The sequence below is a fragment of the Tamandua tetradactyla genome, chromosome 14, assembly GCF_023851605.1.
Source record: "Tamandua tetradactyla isolate mTamTet1 chromosome 14, mTamTet1.pri, whole genome shotgun sequence".
NCBI lineage: Eukaryota > Metazoa > Chordata > Mammalia > Pilosa > Myrmecophagidae > Tamandua > Tamandua tetradactyla.
Window position 1 is genome coordinate 41,084,437 of NC_135340.1, and position 12,341 is coordinate 41,096,777.

Here is a 12,341-nt window from a genome sequence, read left to right on the forward strand (position 1 = left end):
TAACCATTTATTATTTCTCACGTTTCAGTGAATATTCAAAATCAGTTGGGAAGTTCTTTTGTTCCACAAGGTGCAGGAGCAGATGTGGTCATCTGGAATTTTGGCTGCACCTGAAACAGCCAAGAAAGTTCACTTAAATGGGTGTGAGTCAGTGCTGGCTGCTGGCTGGATGCTCAGGTGATGCTGTCACCTGGAGCAACATGTCCTACTCCAAATGACCCAACAGGCAGTGGAGGAAGCCCAGATCTCTTAAGGCCAACCTCCGAAGTCACTCAGCCTCACTTCCATCACCTACTGTTGGTCAATAAGTGTCAGGACCAACCCATATTAAAGCAGAGGGGACGTGGATCCCACAACTAGATGGGAAAAAGGCAAGGTCACATTACAAAAAAAGCATGTGCTTTGGAGATATTCCCTGTAACTTCTTTGGAAACATTTTAGTATGACCACGACTAATCATATTTTTCAGATATGGAAAATATATTCAACTTCTTTGTGAACAGCTCATCTCATTATGAGATCAAGTATTAATCCAGAATTTTGTAATTTAAAATGGTGAATGAGATTCTTGGATGCAGTAATTTGACAAGCTATGCTCAATATTCACTCCTATTCAAAAGGAAGCAGATTTTTTTCTCTTCTACTTTCTCTTCTTGTTTCCTTCCCTTTCTAATAATTCATTAATAAAATAATCAGATCTAGAATAAAAAGATGGGTGTCTGTGGTGGAGAATTAACCTGTGGAAATCTAGAGGGAAATATCAGAGCCCAGATGTGTTGAGAGGTAGAGGAGAGGAGCAAATGGGCATGGAATTTTAGAACCTGATAAAGGCTAGGGGATTGTCCAGGTATAAGAGCAGCCTGATGTGGGATGTCAGTGCCCAAGCAGGATGAGGGGTCTCTCTGCCTAGGAAGACATGCTGATTAAAATTGAAGGCTGCTTCCATACAGCGGGATTTATGAGAGTTACTAAATTAAGGATAATGGAAGTCAGGTTTCTCACTGTCAGAAAAGGGAGTAACAGATACAGAAAGGATGAAAACTACAACAAACCCTGTGGTGTTGAAGCAGAAGAAATAAATCAGTATGACCTTACAGTTCTCAACATTAGGGAAAATTTAGAAACAAATCTTCTCTGAGAGTGGACAGTGATGTCCCAATAGCCACAAGAGGCAGTGCCTAAAAGCAGGGATAGCACAAAAGTTATGAGCACACCTGCAGTATTCCATTAAAAAGGGGCAGATCTTTAGGAAAATGACTGACTTCAGCTGGGTTGTATGGAAAGTACAAGATGAGCCTGGATTATATTTGTTCGTCAAAAGCAAGAATGTGCTTGAAGATTTACGGGGATATATCATAACAGGACTACGGTTCCCCAGGAAGCAGACTTTAAAATAGAGACTAGCATGTAGGCGGTTGAGTAGAGATTATTCTTGGGATCGACACTATGGAGCGAAGGAAAGAATCCAGAAAAGTGACCTGCAATGCATTTATTCGCTTGTTTTGCCGCCGCCAGGTGTGGTTGCAAGCGCGTCTCGCTTCTCGAAACAGCTTGGCTCACCGGCGCCGGGGACTCGGCTCTAGCGTCTGCCTGGTCCCGTGGCTCTCGTCACCCTTTGTCCCTCTGGGAGGAGTCATTGCCGCCCAGCTGGGAAGGAATCCGAGTCCGCAGTCACCGTCTTGCCTAAGAATAAAGGTAAGGGAGGTAAAAATAGACGTAGAGGTAAGAATGAGAACGAATCTGAAAAGAGAGAGCTGGTGTGCAAAGAGGATGGACAAGAGTATGCTCAGGTATTCAAAATATTGGGAAATGACGGTTAGAGGCAATGTGTTTTGATGGTGTAAGGAGGTTATGTCACATCAGAGGGAGACTGAGAAAAAAGGTTTGGATACATATCACAGACATTATACTGGTTGGTTTCCAAGACTCAGGATAACAAAACTGATGTCATTTTAAACTACAGTGCAGGTGAAGCTGGAAGTCTGAAAGCATGAGCTTCCAGAGCATGCTAAAATCAATACAACAGATACTTTTGGTCCTGGTGATGACGAAATCCAGTTTGATGTCATTGGAGATGATGATGAAGACATTGATGGTAACTAAATTGAACTCAACATTTTACATTCCAGTTTTTCTGAGGATTGTTCCACATTTTGGATTTTGATCATGACCCTTAAAGAAGATTAAAATTTCATTAACATGAGTGCAATTTGTTAAAGCAGACATTTGTTTTTAAGATATTTGTATTTCTTCAAAAACTAATAATGCTGAATTATCTTAAGTGAAATGCTAAGCCCCATTTGTTCTTTTGATGTAGTGGGGCTTATGCGTGAAAGATTCACAACATCTGTTTGAAAAAGAAGAAAAAATACATTGCTGCCTTTCCTACATTTGCCCTACACTCATTGTGGATTATTATTAAACCCTCATTTTGACAAGTCTGTTGAATGTACAGAATCTCTCTGTATATTCCAGTTACAGATGTTCTCTTGAAATTTTGATACAATTAAAGGGGGCAGAAATCTGCATTTGAAGTCTAAATGAGGACATCTGTTTTTCATACTTAAGTATAATGTGGCTATTTTGCTACTAATTTTTATCTCACATATATTCTCTTTATGGTCTTGTGCTGCTACCATAAACATCAGCAAAAAAGCATTTCCAAAATGCAGTTTTTAGAACCTGGGTTATTTCAAAAGCAATTATGAATTTATAAGGTTAGTAGTTACAGAAATTAAACACTAGGTGGCACCCAGTTATCATAACATGAGAAATATAGATGTGTATTTGTTGACAATTTGTTTAGTTAACGTGTGTAGGAAATACCCCCCTCAAAGAAAGATTGTTTGATGGTATACACATATGTAGAATATTTTTACAGAACAAAAGGTTATGTTAAAAGTATCATTTTATTTTCAGTCCTAAACATTGCATGCTACAATATTGAATACTTTATAAACACTTAAATTATGTGTAAATAAAAATTTAATTTGACAAGTATAAATTAAACCTTTTTAAAATCCTTAATCTGAGAAAGAGAAGAGAATCACAATTTAATGAAAAAACAGACTCCAATTTCTGAATAAAAGAACTACAGCCAAGAAATACAATAAAATGTCATGCCACAGAGTATATTATGCCCTTATTTTGTGTTAAAGATCTATTTTATTGTGCGTACAGATATTTTTCTTTGTATTTTATTGGCAATTTAGGTTTACCTGTTTTTAACTTTTTTTTTTTTTTGGCATGGACACTCTCTGGGAATCGAACCTAGGTCTACAGCATGGCAGGCAAGAATTCTGCCATGGAGCCACCATTGCATCACCCCTGTTTTTAACTTTTCAAAGTTATCAAGTATAATAAGATGAAATTAAGGGCTGGGGCTAATTAGATCTCGCTCGCCACATTTAAATCTCATGCAACTTGAAAAGAGATCCATCATCATGTACCTTGTGAAGCTTTTGTTCTTCTGGTCTCCAGAAAATTTTCAGTGATGAAAAGTAACTTAAAATGTTAATAAACCTTCACATGGCTTCAAAAACAAACAAATCTTCTCTAATCCCTCTCAACTGTAATTTCCTAAGAATGAAAACTCTGGAGTCAAAAAAATACTGAAGGCAGAATATGTACTAGTAAAACATTATTTAAACCAAGAATAGGAGTTACGAGTGACAAAAAGGTTATTGTACCACAAGCAGTGAATAGGCATCCATGTTAGAAGAACAGAATACAGCACTGCCCAATGCAGAGTCATGAGAAAAGCACTTTAGAAGAATTAATTTCTTTTTTCCTACTATGATACCTCCCTTAATTAGAAACAGGAAATTTTTAGATATCTCAGGAATTTAAAAATAAAGCATCTCTATGAAACCCGAGCATTCCAGTGTACCACTGAAACTCAGGAATTAAAAATAGAGCAGAGAGTCAATATGGTTATAATCAGTGTGGTAGTTAGATTCAGTTGTCAACTTGGCCAGGTGAAAGCACCTAGTTCTGTTGCTGTGGACATGAGCCAATGGTAGGTGAATCTCATCTGTTGCTAATTACATCCGCAGTCGGCTAGGAGGCGTGTCTGCTGCAATGAGTGATGTTTAACTTAATTGGCTTGTGCTTAAATGAGAGAACGCAATGTAGCACAGTCTAGCAGCTCAGCATTCCTCATCACAGCACTTGCAGCTCAGCCCAGGCCTTTGGAGAAGTCACCCCGGGGAAAGTTGTTGGAACCCAGGGGCCTGGAGAGAAGACCAGCAGAAACCATCCTGTGCCTTCCACGTAAGAAAAGAGCCTCAGTGGAAAGTTAGCTGCCTTTCCTCTGAAGAACCAACAAAATAAATCCCCTTTTATTAAAAGCCAATCTGTCTCTGATGTGTTGCATCCCAGCAGCTAGCAAACCAGAACAGAGTTGGTACCGGAGAGTGGGGTGCTGCTGCGGTTTGCAAATGCCAGATCTGTTGGAACTGTGTTTTGGATGGCTAAGGGGAAGACTTTTGAGGAACTGTGAAGAGATTGATGGAGAAGTCCTGGAGGGCTTGAAGAGACTGTTGGTGTAAATGAAACCACCGCCAATCTTGACAAAGGAGGACACAAAAGGGAGAGATTGGAGTTTGCAGAGTGAGAACCATGGAAGTTCGGGTCTGAAGCCAAGAAACCTCGGCCAGGAGAGTGGACCCACCTGTATGTGTGGAGAGGGTGAGTTTACCCTGAAGGGCGAGGATGAGTCTCCCCTCTCATTGCAGTGGAATAGTTGTGCAGCCTCGGGCCTTGGAAAAGGCGTAGCATGCTCCTTGGGGGACTGGGAGAGCCTGGCTGCCACCATGTGGAGGGGTTGAGCGTGCGCCCCAGAAATGGCAGAGAGCCCAGGGGTGGCCCTGATGCCTGGAGAGAGTGGAGCCCAGAGATGGTCTCCTCGATGTTCCCCGAGGTTGATTTGGAAAGAGGCCGGCCACTGCATAGGCCCTTGGAAGGGGTGGGACTGCCGCTTTCTACAGCCGAAGGATAAATGACTTTCAGACTTGGAAATCCAATGGTGTTTGCCTGCAGATCTTCCTTCCAATTTCTCCCTATGGAAATGAAAATCTGTATCCTTTGACTATCCTCCTTTGCATATTGGCACCGGATTTATTTTGAGATTCACAGGTCCACAGCCAGAAGAGAATATTTTGCACCTGTTTAAGGTGATGTGAGTAGCTGCCAAGTTGACAAGGGGTGGACATGTGGTAGTTAGATTCAGTTGTCAACTTGGCCAGGTGAAAGCACCTAGTTCTGTTGCTATGGACATGAGCCAATGGTAGGTGAATCTCATCTGTTGCTAATTACATCCGCAGTCAGCTAGGAGGCATGTCTGCTGCAATGAGTGATGTTTAACTTAATTGGCTTGTGCTTAAATGAGAGAACGCAATGTAGCACAGTCTAGCAGCTCAGCATTCCTCATCACAGCACTTGCAGCTCAGCCCAGGCCTTTGGAGAAGTCACCCCGGGGAAAGTTGTTGGAACCCAGGGGCCTGGAGAGAAGACCAGCAGAAACCATCCTGTGCCTTCCACGTAAGAAAAGAGCCTCAGTGGAAAGTTAGCTGCCTTTCCTCTGAAGAACCAACAAAATAAATCCCCTTTTATTAAAAGCCAATCTGTCTCTGATGTGTTGCATCCCAGCAGCTAGCAAACCAGAACAATCAGAAATATCAAAACTATTTTGCAGGATGCTTTGTGAGGATGCAGAATAAATTCTAACAGATTACATGGGTGAACCGATTAAGATTACAATCTGGAAAATTTCTCAACTCCACAATTTGCATGAAGACTACAATGAAGTTCAGAATTATGCAAAGAATAAGTGGAGATACTAGGCCTCGGAGATAATAGAACTGTGTCTATCACCCCAGTTTACCCGTTTCCAGCAACAAACCTCCTTACTCCACCCAGCACATCAAGCATACTGTTCCTAGCATTAGCTGTTCTTTCTGCCAGAAATAATATTCTCGCAGAACCCTCACAGTTTGTTCTTTCACTTTTTCAAGTCTTTGCTCGAATATTAATATTTCTGTTAAGCATTCCTTAAAACCTCATTTAAAATTGCAGGGCTTAGGGTGGGCCATGGTGGCTCAGCAGGCAGAGCTCTCGTTTGCCATGCCAGAGACCCAGGTTTGATTCCAGGTGCCTGCCCATGCAAAAAACAAAAAAATAATATATAGGGGTTAACCTCAAATTCAATGCCCCATTCAATTCCATGCTTCATTTTCCTCCAAAAAAAAAAAAAACACACTTCTTTCACTTTGCTTTTTACTGCTATTGCCCACCAATTAAACTGAAATGCTTTAGGTAGCACTTTGTTTGTTTTCTTTACCACCCTGTCCCCAGGGTCCTTCAGCACTCAGTAAATGTTTGTTGAATAACCGTACACAGCTGTAGTGCTTAAAATGCTAATGTTTAGTGTCATTCAAATAGTGCAAATGACATCTCTCTAAACAACAAAAATGAGAACTAATATTGATGGACAAAGTGTATTAATTTCCAAAATGAAACAGGAATCCTAATGGTAGATCCTCCTATTGTAACAATTAGAACAAGTTTTATTACTAGTTTAATTATTCCCCAGAAACCTTTGGCAATGTCAGATTGCTAGAAGCACAAGAAAAAGCAAAAATCCAGTTCTGCAAGTGCACTTCTCCTCAAGAAATGGCAAGGCTTGGGATTTCATTGTAAATAACTAAAATCCAAAAAAGGATCTCATCTGCTGAATGAATACTTTCTAAACTATAAGGGAGAGGGTTCCAAATATCTAAAGGCCATGATGCAAGGAAATAAATATATACAATGTTTTCATCTTGACCATAAATACGAGCTTTGAAGTTGGAGAGAAAATATATTTTAAGATTTACTCTTTGCAACTCATGGCAGGGTATAAACTTGGTCACCCAATAGTCCTGCACATGCCTCTCATCTTATGGAGCGGTATGTTAGCATATCATATTGCAACAAGTGCTGGATCTTCTGCATAAATGGATTTACTGACAAGTGCTTTCTTCTTATTCTGACAATGTCTATATATGATTAAAAGAAAATGCATGTAGTGAACCTTGAATATATTCTATATTTTTCCTTCATGTTGGGAAATATTTTCATCTAGTTTCCTTAGCCTTTTAAAATATTACTGAGTAATTGTGCCAGTTTGAAAAGATATATGTACCCTAGAAAAGCCATGTTTTAATCCTAATCCCATTTTGTGAAGACAGCTGTTTTTTTCTAATCCCTATTCAGTATTGTATGTTGGAAACTTTAATTAGATCTTCTCCCTCGAGATATGACTCAATCAAGAGTGGTTGTTAAACTAGATTAGGTGGAGACGTGTCTCTACACATTCTAAGTGGGTCTTAGTCTACTGGAATCATATAAAAGAGGAAACATTTTGGAGAAAGAGAGACATTCTGAGAGAGCATTACGGCATAGCACCAGAAGCAGAGAGTCCACCAGCCAGCAACTTTTGGAGATGAAGAAGGAAAATGCCTCCCAGGGAGCTTCATGAAGCAGGAAGCCAGGAGAGAAAGCTAGCAGATGACACCATGTTCACCACATGCCTTCCAGATGAGAGAGAAACCCTGACAGTGTTCACTATGGGCCTTTCCACTTGTGAGGGAAACCCTGAACTTCATCGGCCTTCTTGAATTAAGGTATCTTTCCCTGGGTACCTTTGATTGGACATTTCTATAGACTTGCTTTAATTGGGACATTTTGCCGGCCTAAAAGCTGTTAACTTGCAACTTATTAAATTCTCTTTTTTAAAAGCCATTGAGTTTCTGGTACATTCCAGCAGCTAGCAAACTGGAACAGTAATGTTTACAAAGAGGACTGAGGATTTCATGGCAAAATGTGTAACTGATAAATTGCTCATGGAATTAACATCGATGGGAAGATTTATTTTGGTTCTTCAAGAGAGAAAACATGACAAACCTCTTAATCTGCTGATATTTTATCTCCTCTACCTATATCTTGCTTTCAGTTTCACTAATTTAATATGCTTTGGTCTGATGTAAAATAACTTTTCCTTTAATGACAAAACCATGCATAATGTGTGCACTACTTATTTGTTGTACTTATAGGATCTTCATTGAACAGTGACATTATACAGATAGTATCTCCTAGAAATTCTTTAACAAGAGGCCCAGACAATGTGGTATTAATATTGATTTGATATACCATGATTAGGGTCCCACTGTCAGAGAAGACAACTAAGTGTGGTAGCTGAGAACAGGACAAGAGGAACTAGGACATAAGTCAGTGTATGAAGGACAAAAAATAAAATAAATTTTAAAAATCAGCCAAACCAGTTATAAAGGAATTAGATAACCACTAAGACCTGTGCAAATGAATGAACATTTTTTTCAAAAAAGAATTCAGCAGAATAATTTGTGAACATCCCACAGATATGGTTATTTTTGAAATATTAGTATTAATTACATCTTGCATTGCCATTAATGTTCTTATTCTTAATTTCTCTTCACTTATATCTATATTTTTACACTAAGTATCTGTACATAAGTGCAATTTAAGTATTCTCAATTTGAAGACACTTTATTTTCATTTCCACAATTATTTGGGAATGACAAGTTTCGCTACTATCATAGCTTCCTGTATCCAGACCAGACAACACAACCTCAGCTGAAAAAAAATCAAAGAATTGTTCAGGAAAAAAATCCTAAGTAAGCTTTTTATGAATTGACTAAACAGTCACAATTCACTCTGCTGAAGTCTGCTTTTCATTTTGAACTATATAGCAGCTTATACTCATGTAGTAAAGATCGTAATTTGCTTTGGTGATTCACTCTGTAAGTCAATAATTCTCCACTGGGAAATACTGACTAAAAAGAAGACTCATGTTTGAAAGAATTCCACCTTGCTAGAAGGTTCTCATCTTGGTAGCTCCAAGGAAAAATAGTGGTCTTTAAGGATCTCTAAGGAACAACAATCTAACTAACTAAACTGCTTAGGAAGTATTTTTTTCCAGAGAAATCACGAGATAAGGATTAGGAATTCAGAGTTAATTAGTTACCTAGAATTTAGTCAAGAAAAAGCTAAATATAAAGAACCAGCATTACTCAGGACATCGCATGCTTTGGTGAAAACCAGGCCATTGTATGCTTCAATATTGGGTTTAGCGTTAGCATTGTGTGACTTACTTAACTGCTTTCATAAAGTTCTTAAATTCTTTAATAAAATATTTTAATTAATATAGTTGCTTTCCTTTTGAGTTTTATTTTGTTCTGTGGCTGCTTTTTTTCAAACCTAAATGTACAAAATATAAGGAAAAGGAATAAATATAACATGCCGTTTACACATTTTCATTAATAGCCTTCCAGAAGGCACTGACTCCACAATGTGAGGGACAGCAGCAATTGGATTTCCTTTCATAGAAAACCTGGGTTGAGAATATTTTCTGGGATTGAAAGGCAGGATTTCTATGAGTTCTAGAAAAAGCTGTTGTTGTCCTTATTCTTCTTCACTCAAGAAATATAAATTAAACACCTGAACAAATGCCTGGAAAATGACAACACAGGAATAAAGTAGAAACAAGTGAGAATTTCATCCACATCATCAACAGTGGTAGATAAAATGTGCTGAAAATTTTAACTCTGAGAATTGAGTAAGAGTGCATACACTATCAGGTGAAGACCTACTCTAAAGTTTCCTGGATTGCTCTCACAGTAGTTACATTTACTCCTGAGTTTTAATGATTATTTCCAAATTCACAGATGCTGAGTTCTCTGTGCATAACCCAATAGCTCCCTGGAACTTTGGTTATCAGGGTGACACCTGAGACTCAAGAGTTAAAGTTCTGCAGCTTTGAAAGTCAGAATTATTCCATACAGCAATTGTTAAAGAAGCTGAAAAAGAGATCTGACTTCAATTAGAGGTATGAATGAAACTGACCAGGTTAGGACTAAGGTAAATCAGAATAAAGAGTAATGTATGCTATTGACTGTAGTTTACAATGTCAACTTCTGTGTTGAACCAAATGAAGAGATGTTGATTGGATAGAAAATTTGTATTATCTGTAGTGGACTATCTAATTTAAACTGTATAGTCAGTTTATTAAAAGAACGTAATTACATGAAAACTGGAATACTTGATAATGATTGTATAACTATATAGCTTTTATCATGTGACCATGTGATTGTGAAATCCTTGTGATTAACACTTGCTTATCTAGTATATGGGCATACGAGTAATAAAAAAAGACAAATATATCATAGAGGGATATGGAATAAGGGATGTTTTAGATGTTCTTTTTACTTTTATTTATTTCTTAGAGAAATTAAAAGATTCTAAAATTGATTACAGTGATGAATGTGCAACTATATGATAATACTGTGAGCCATTGATTGTATACTTTGGATGGATTATTTAGTGTGTGTGAATATTTCTCAATAAAATTGGATTTTAAGAAAGATCCTTTCATTCAGAAGGGTGCAAAGATTTGACCCTTCTGAGATAGTTTTTCCTGGTTAGAGTTTGGTTCCTATTCCTGCAGAGCCACTACCTGTGTCAATAGCCTCATGATTATAGAATACTTGATTTACTAATATGGGTTCCAGACAAAGAATGTAAAACAATGAGTGCATAGTCACAACATTCACTGGGCCTGCCTTATACTGCATCCCTGGCAAGCAGTCTACTTGATAGAATGCTTTCTTAATGTACTAGTAAAAGTTAACCAAGGTCCTCAGAAAACTAAATGTAGAGTCGCCTTATGACCTGGCAATCCCGCTGCTCATCATATACCTAGAAGATCTGAAATCAGGGAGGCAAAGAGACACTTGCACACAAACATTCATAATGGTATTATTCATAATTGCCAAAAAATGGAAACATAAGTGTCCATCAACCAATGAATGGATAAACAAAATTTGGTATACACATAAAATGGAATACCACTCAGCGCTAAGAAGGCACTGAATTGCTGAAGCACCCAAAAATATTGCTGAAACTTGAGGACATAGTACTGAGTGAAATAAGCCACACAAAAAGGACAAATATTGTATAATTTCAGTAAAATGAACAAATTAAAATGTATAAACTCATAGTCTTAAAATATAGAATATGGGTTACTAAGAAAGAGAATGAGACAAGAGAATAGGAAGCAGTTGCGTAATAGGTCCAGAAATTTTAAACTAGGTTGAACTCAAATGTTTGAAATTGGATACAGGTGACAGCAGTATGTTATTTGGACAATTAGTAAAAGTGCTGAACTCTCTCTGAATGTGGTTGTAATGGGTCATCAAGAGTCATGTATATCACCAGGAGGAAAGTTAGAGGGTAAAACATGGGAATGTAAAACACAATGAATTTTGTGGTGGATAATTTCTATGATTAACACTAAAAATATAAATAAGTTCTATTATGAACAAGAACTAATATATGACACTTTTACAAAGAGTTAATGCTAGAGTGGTAGCATAGTTGGAAAAAGCATACCTATTGCAAACTACAGACTATAGTTAACAGTAATATCTTAATATCCTTTCATCAACAGTAACAAATGTACCACATCAATACTAGGGGTCAACAATAGTGGGATGTAAAAGGTATGTGGTTTTGTAGACTTACTTTTTCTTTTTTTTTTTTTCATGGGCAGTCACCAGGAATCGAACCCGGGTCTCCTGGCATGGCAGGCAAGAACTCTACCTGCGAGCCACCATGGTCCACTCCTAGACTTTATTTTTATGTTTACTTTTTATTTATCTTTCTGGATTAATGAAAACTTTGTAAAATTGACTGTGGTAATGATTGCGCAACTGTGTGATGATACTGGGAGTTTTTGAATATATACCTTGGATTATATAGCAGTGGGTAAATATATCTCAATTAAATTAGTATTAAAAAAGATAACTAATGTTTCTCAACCTCAACACTGTTGACATTTGGACTGGGTAATGCTCTGCTGTGTGGAGCTGTCCTGTTCACTGTAATATGTTTGACAGTATCCTTTGCCTTTATCCACTGGATGACAATAGCAGTGCCTCCAGGTGTGAAAAAAATTTCTCCTGACATTGCAAAATATCTCATGGAGGTGATGGAAGGAGGGGGCTGTCAAGAAACACTCAGGTAACAGTGACATTAGCTTGGGGTTGATGCACTGCAAATTCTGGGTTTTGTCCTCTGCCTTGTGTAAATGTATATATATATATTTAATCAGCAGTCATAAAAGGAGGCTGTACTTCCATAGCCAGAATACAAAAGTCTGGCAACCAAGAAGTTGAAGTTTGTCACTTCTCCCCATAATGCCCAGTGATCCATTTGCAAAATCCATTCTTGCTCCTTCTAAGACATTATTGGCTACTGGTTAAATC

At 38.0% G+C, this 12,341-nt stretch overlaps 1 long non-coding RNA gene across 2 annotated transcripts in view; it reads right to left on the reverse strand.

The window, feature by feature from the left end:
• Positions 1–12,341, reverse strand: part of LOC143655853 (uncharacterized) — a 131,311-nt gene continuing 118,970 nt past the window's right edge. For both annotated transcript variants that reach the window (XR_013162308.1, XR_013162309.1), the window contains 2 exons: positions 1,479–1,683; positions 1–110 (listed from right to left, as the gene is read on the reverse strand). This is a non-coding gene — a long non-coding RNA (uncharacterized LOC143655853). The remainder of the gene's footprint in view (positions 111–1,478; positions 1,684–12,341) is intronic.